Raw genomic sequence first — 6,916 nt, forward strand, 5'->3', positions numbered from 1 at the left:
TTGAAGCAAGAAGACGACCTCGGTGTCTACCATTGATGATGATTGAGAATTTAGGGTCTTTAATACAGCCCAAAATCCATGAGATCCATCAGGAGTCTAAATTTTTTGAAATTAAAATCTTCTCTAGAAATGACCAATCCACCCGATCAAAGGCTTTCTCTAGATCGAGCTTTAATATCCATCCCTTTTTCTTTTTTGCTCTGTAATCTTCCACCACTTCATTAGCGATCAAAATGGCGTCAAGAATTTGTCTTCCTTCGATGAAAGCATTCTGAGATGGGTTGGTAATAGAATTCATTACTCTTTTCAATCTTTCTGCGAGAACCTTGGCCACTACTTTGTAAGTTAGGGTAGTAAGGCTGATTGGTCTGGAGTCCTTGATGGAGACTGCATCTTCTTTTTTTTGGATAAGGCAAATGAAATTCTCTCTTACACACGCATTCAATTTGCCACTAGAGTAAAAGTCCTCGAAGAGCTTAGTGAAATTATCCTTGACTAAAGGCCAGAATCTTAAGAGAAACTCTGAGGTAAAGCCATCTGGACCAGGTATTTTGTTTTTTCCCAATGATTTGATGGCCAAAACAATTTCTGTTTCCATGAAACCTGTAGTGAGCATAGCATTCTGAACTTGTGAGACTTGGGGCCAATCTAAAGGGGTTGGTAAGTACCTAACACCTGGGAATTTAGAGAGAGAGAATCATAAAAGTTTAGGATAATTTCTTCAACTTCCTTCAAAGAGTTTGTAGGCATCCCTTGGTCATTGAGTAGCTCAATAATCTGATTCTTCTTTTTCCTTGCTGCCAAAAATCGATGAAAAAAACTAGAATTTTGATCTCCCAATTTCAACCAATTCAACTTACATTTCTGTATTAGATCCCTTTCTTTCAGCATATATATCCTTAGAAATTCTGTTTTTAACTTGGCTATGTTGACTGCTAACACTGAGTCCCCTCCCAAAGAGTCAAACTGAGCTTCCTTTTCGGCTATTTCCTTTGACAGGGCCATTTCATCTCTATTTTGTGCTTCTTGGTATTCAGTTTTTAGTGCTTCCTTGACCAGCCTTAAGTTTGCATTGATGATATAACCTGGCCATCCCTTAATTTTGCTGTTTTTCCATGATTTTTCAATGGAAGAGACACACTCTTTGTTAAGTAACCAGCTGTTACAGAATCTGAATGGAGATGGGCCCCAATTAATAGCTCCTGCACTTAGGAGCAAAGGGAAATGATCAGAAAGAAGTCATACCTGGCGGATCACCTTTGAGTTAGTAAACAATACATCTCATTCCTTGTTAATCAAAAATCTATCCAGCAGAGATTTTGAGGTGGAATTTTCTCCCCTGGACCAAGTAAATTTCCCATTTGATAAGGGAATCTCTAGCAGGTTGACTGAATCAATGAAATCATTAAAAAGCTTCATGCCTTTGGTATATCTTCCAACTGGTGATCGTTCATGACTCCAACGGGTTAGGTGAAAATCCCCTCCCATGCACCAAGCATCAGTGCAGTAACCTGCAATGGCTGAGAGCTCTGGCCATACATGTTTTCTTTCCTTATAATCAACCGATCCATAAACATTGGTAATCCAGCATACTTTCTTGCATAAGGTACGACATTTGACTGTTAGAGAGTATCCCCCTTTAAGGGATTCTACAACTTTAATTTTGCTGCTGTCCCACATTGTTAATAAACCACCAGATTTTCCAAAAGAATCCACTGATTCCCACCCAATTTCCTTTGAACTCCAAATAGATTTGATGAAGGCAGCATCTAAACTCTCCTTCTTTGACTCCTGAATAAGGACTACATCTAGATGTATGCTTTTAAGCAGCCTTCTAATTGCAATTCTCTTATTTAGATCTTTAAGACCCCTTGTATTCCATGAAAGAATCTTCATCAGCTGGAAAGTGGGAGGGGGCTGTCAGGGAAGGGGTTTTCAGGCCAAAATGAATCCGCAATCCTTAACTATTGAGGAAAGGTGCTCTGGAATTTCTAGAGGCTGAACTGAGGTGGAGTGAGGGGTACAAAGCTTCAAAGATATATCCTTTTCTTCAGTAGAGAATCAAGTCTGGAGGTCTAATCCAAGGACAGAGTCTTGGGGCTTTTCATCTTGATTCGAAACAGGGCAAAATTCCAATTCAGCACTGCTTACACTAAAAGGTGAGTCAAATTCCCGAATCTCTAAACTTCTTGGTTTTCGAGGGGTGCAGGGTAACCCCCTAATGAAAATGTTGTTTGACTCTGGAATTTTGAAACTAGAGTGGTTGAAAAGCAGAGTTTGATGGCTGGGGAGGGTTTTATTTAAAGTTGGAGAGGGGAGTTGGATTTTGGTGCAACATACCTCTAGCAAATCATGGTTACTTTCACTCTGCACTAAAATGGAGGGATCAGAAGCCTCATTTTCTGTCGCAAGGGGCCTGTCTTGAAGCCCTGTCCATTTATTTTTGAAGAATGTTTTTCTCCGAGTGAAGACATTGGAGAAGTGGGCCCGATTGATTGAATGGTTTTGCACTGGAGAATGGGCAAAAATGATTATAAAAAATTGTTTCCTCGAAGACTAAAGCCCACCAAGTTGGCCACCAACTACATTGCCCTCGTTATATATTTTGTCTTTAATATATACATATATAATTACCAACCATCTATCGTGTCAATAGGTATTCTAGTTCTTCACCAATATATTCAGAATTTCAGAAATATACCCCCAATCTTCAAAAGAATGAAGTCTTGTTAGAAACAAAAACCTTCCTGAAGTTTGGAATCACCTCCTCCTCCTCTATTTTGCAAAATCACTTATTGGAAACCTCCACCTTGCTTCACAAAGAAGCTGAAAGGTCAAGGGGAAAGTAAAATCCATTGCAGTCTTTGCTGCCAAGACATGCCTTAAATAAATCTTCAATCATCTTGCAAAATCCACCAAAAAAATAAACATTGAATCTTGATGAAAAAAGTACCATTCCTTCTTTTTTTCTCCTCTCTCTCTCGTCCAGCAAATAATTCTCATGAAGCAAACAAACAAAAAAATATATATTTGTTTAAAATACCACATTTACTTTCCATGCTGGCCATAACTGAAAAAAAAATAAGAAGAAGAAGAAAGGAAGGACTTGAGCATTTGAAGAAATTGCTTACTAGAAGATGAAACTCAAAAAAGAACAAACCAACTAAAAATCACATAGATATGGTCAAGGTGTTCCTCTTCCATCGACCATTTCGAGAAAAATAGTTTTTTATAGAAAGTTTTTTATTGAAAGTTTGGGAGAGCGATGTGTTGTGAAGTATTTGGGGAGTGAACAAGAACACGAATTTTAGGGGGGACTGAGAGGTAGTCTGTGGATGTTCAGGCCCTAGTGAGATTTATGGTTTCTCTTTGGGCTTCGGAGACAATTTCTTTTGCAACTATTTGGTTGGTCTCATTTTGCTTGATTGGAGTCCCTTTCTCTAGGGTGCTTCCTTTTGGGGGGCTTGGTTTTTTTTTACTAACAGGAGAGAGATGAAACTAGAAGATGATGCTTAACTCTAAAGAAAAATCCAATAAGAAACCAACCGGACGAAGGTTAAGGTTTGGGGGTAGGAGAACACAAGAGAGAACTAGGCCGGGGATGTTAAGTTCTATTCTTAGTTTTTCATCAACGAAGAAACAAATTGTAAGACCCCTTATTTTGGGAATAGTAGGATTACTAGTAAATATTAGGATAAGTATTAGAAGGGGTAAATTAGTAATTAGATAAGGAGTTGGTTAGGGCTTTTGGTTATAAATAGAGGGAGTAGGTTGAGAGGAGGTAGGAAGAATTTGGTGGAAATTTCTATTGGGGAATTTGGGAGAGACTAGCCCTCTCGAAAGGCTAGGGTTTATCTTGTTAGTTTGTGAGTTTATAGCATATTTCAATACATTTTCCTATATTTCTATAATTGAATTGTCCTTTAGTTTTTTCTATATTTTCTAGTACTGTTCTTGTTAGGAGGGTTCCTAACAAATTGGCATCGGAGCCGTTCTTTCTTGGAGAATTGTTTTTGCTATGGATCGTGGTCAAAGGCTAGATTCAAGGCTGTGGGAGATACAAAAAGAAAAAAAAGGCAATACAACAAAGGATCAAGGAGTCTCTGCAAAGAGATAGAGAAAGAGAAGAGAGAAGGCTGGCAGACACCCAAATAGAGAAGGAAAACCTTGTTCGGAAACTATTAAGACGAGTTCGAAGAGTGGCTGAAAGGCAACGATCGTACCTGAGAACACCTCCGAAAAAGCAAAAGTCAATCGACAAACCAAGAGGGAAGGAAAGAAAGAGGTATCACCGGGAAAGACAAAATCAGAACAGAGACCTAAGATCAAACTTGTTGGAAGGGAACAATTTCAAAACAATAAAAGAGGAGGTAAGGATCAGGGAGTCCGAGAGAACAAATTCGATAGCACATTCAGGGAGAAAATGAATCGAAAGGCGAAGATGAATAGAGGAAGGAGAAACATACCGGCCAAAAGACAAAAGGGCAAGTGGAAGAAGCGTCACAAATCAGCAGGGTCAGAGATGAAGTTTCTTAAAAAGCACCGATATAAGTTCCAAGAAAAGCGAGAGAAGGGATCGGGAAGGTATAACCATGAAGGAACCAACGAAGGAGATCACTACCAATGGTAAGAATGGGTGTGGCGAAAGAAAAAGTCTTGAAGAAGAACTTCCCAGCGTGGTGGCGTACGGACAGAGAAACGACGAGGTACAAACTTAACTGATTGGACTTACTCTAATAAACAAAATGGCAAGCAAAGGACGGAGAATACGCGGGCGGAGGATGGGTTGAAATGGCGAAAAGTCCGGCGAACGAAATCATTTCTGATCATGCCAGGAGAAGAAAACGGGAAGGCGAGGAGGACGGAAATAATGTATATGGCCGAAGAGGACGAGCGGCGGTGGTGGGAGAAGAAGACGTGTAAACGGAGAGACTATTCTCGGGAAGAGCAGATGCTGTGCAACAAAGGTCAAGGAGCAAGTGCACGAATGGCGGTCATCGGAATGCGGGTGGCAGCGAAGAAGCAAGTGAGGTGGGAAGTCTTCACGAAAGATGGGTTGGGATTTGCAGAGGGAGACGGAAGACCATGGGCAGAGAATAAGGCTCGGGAAAAGGAAAAGGGGGTGAGATGGAAGAAGAATCTTTTACCCACGTCATGAGAGCCTTTTTGGGCTGGGTAAACAGGCCCATCTATTCTCGTATATGAAGAACAATAAAAGGTTAGAAAGGTTAAACACGTGTAAAAAAGAAAAAGAAATAGAGTTAAGGAAAGGAGCTAGGGATATGGCCTGTTCTGTCATCCAATATGGGCTTCAAATGCAACAAAAAGGCCCAATACATCAACTAAACAATTCGAGACCAGAGAACAGAAAGATTGGCTGCATTATTTTGGGTTGGATTCACTTGAAGCTAGTTGCTATCTTTAAGGAGGATGAGGTATGAGCCCAGATGGGGCTGGACCAACATGTGGATCATGGGCCTAGCCCATGAGATGAGAACTTCAAATTTAAAGACCAATACAAATGGCTTGGAAATTTGCCCAGAGGTTTGCAACTTGTTAATTGGGGCCACATACTTTGTGAGAAGAAAGAAGATTATGCAAGTTTATGGGGTCCTTGGCTGCTTATTGGGCCAAATCCAAGTGCATTAGTTAAAGCCCCATGGCTTTTCGAAACTGAAGTGAGGGGAAACTTCAATTTTAAACACAAAAACAGATAGTGTGAAGATGGGCCCGTTCACATGTCTAAAAAAATTGATTGTGGGAAATTTTGTGTTCTTGGGCTGTTTTATGGATTGAAGTCAAGGGAATCAATGGAAGCCCATTTTGTTTTTGAGACTGGAAGAAAATTGTATATGAAGACAGGGGCATGAAAAAAAAAAAAATCTGATCTTAAATTTTAATTTTTGTTTTGTGTTTTGTAAGCACACCTTGAGGACAAGGTGTCTTCGAAGGGCGGAGTAATATAAGACCCCTTATTTTGGGAATAGTAGGATTACTAGTAAATATTAGGATAAGTATTAGAAGGGGTAAATTAGTAATTAGATAAGGAGTTAGTTAGGGCTTTTGGTTATAAATAGAGGGAGTAGGTTGAGAGGAGGTAGGAAGAATTTGGTGGAAATTTCCATTGGGGAATTTGGGAGAGACTAGCTCTCCCTCTCGAAAGGTTAGGGTTTATCTTGTTAGTTTGTGAGTTTATAGCATATTTTAATACATTTTCATATATTTCTATAATTGAATTGTCCTTTAGTTTTTTCTATATTTTCTAGTACTGTTCTTGTTAGGAGGGTTCCTAACACAAACATTCTCAAATATACATGTGCTGTCACGTAAAAAAAAATATTGGCTTTTTTTCTTTTAATGCTTTACTTTAACATCTAAAAATTAAAAACTTATTCTGTACTTGACACTTGGCAGAACAAACGTGTATACCTTAAGTTATACTCTGCAGAAGAAGCCAAATTGTTGAAAGCCGCATCAACTGGACATGGTTCTCTTTCTTGTATGACAAAGTATACAAAAACACTAGGATGTAATTGGGTCTATACAGAAATGCTCTCATTTCAAAGATTAGTGATATTATTAAATTTATCATAAACCATAGCTTTTGAGTTCACATGGTATCATAGCCATGTTACAGTTAATTTTATTACACAAGCAAAGGTGATTATGCAGAAAGTAATCGCTAATACTCATCAACTAACCATCTCATATTTCGTAAGTGTTGGTTGCTACAATTTGGATAGATAAGCTATGGGCTAAACATAAGATGAGTGTTTTTGAAGGATTTCTGAAGCCCGTGAGAATTGTGAAAAAAAATTAAGTATCGAACATAAACTTTATACCTGGTAGTCCTTTAAAAATTCCCCAGTCCTCTTCAAGTCGACGACTCCACTTTGTTCTCTTGAATACTTAGCAG

Source organism: Benincasa hispida, chromosome 9 (genome assembly GCF_009727055.1).
Source record: "Benincasa hispida cultivar B227 chromosome 9, ASM972705v1, whole genome shotgun sequence".
Classification (NCBI taxonomy): Eukaryota; Viridiplantae; Streptophyta; class Magnoliopsida; order Cucurbitales; family Cucurbitaceae; genus Benincasa; species Benincasa hispida.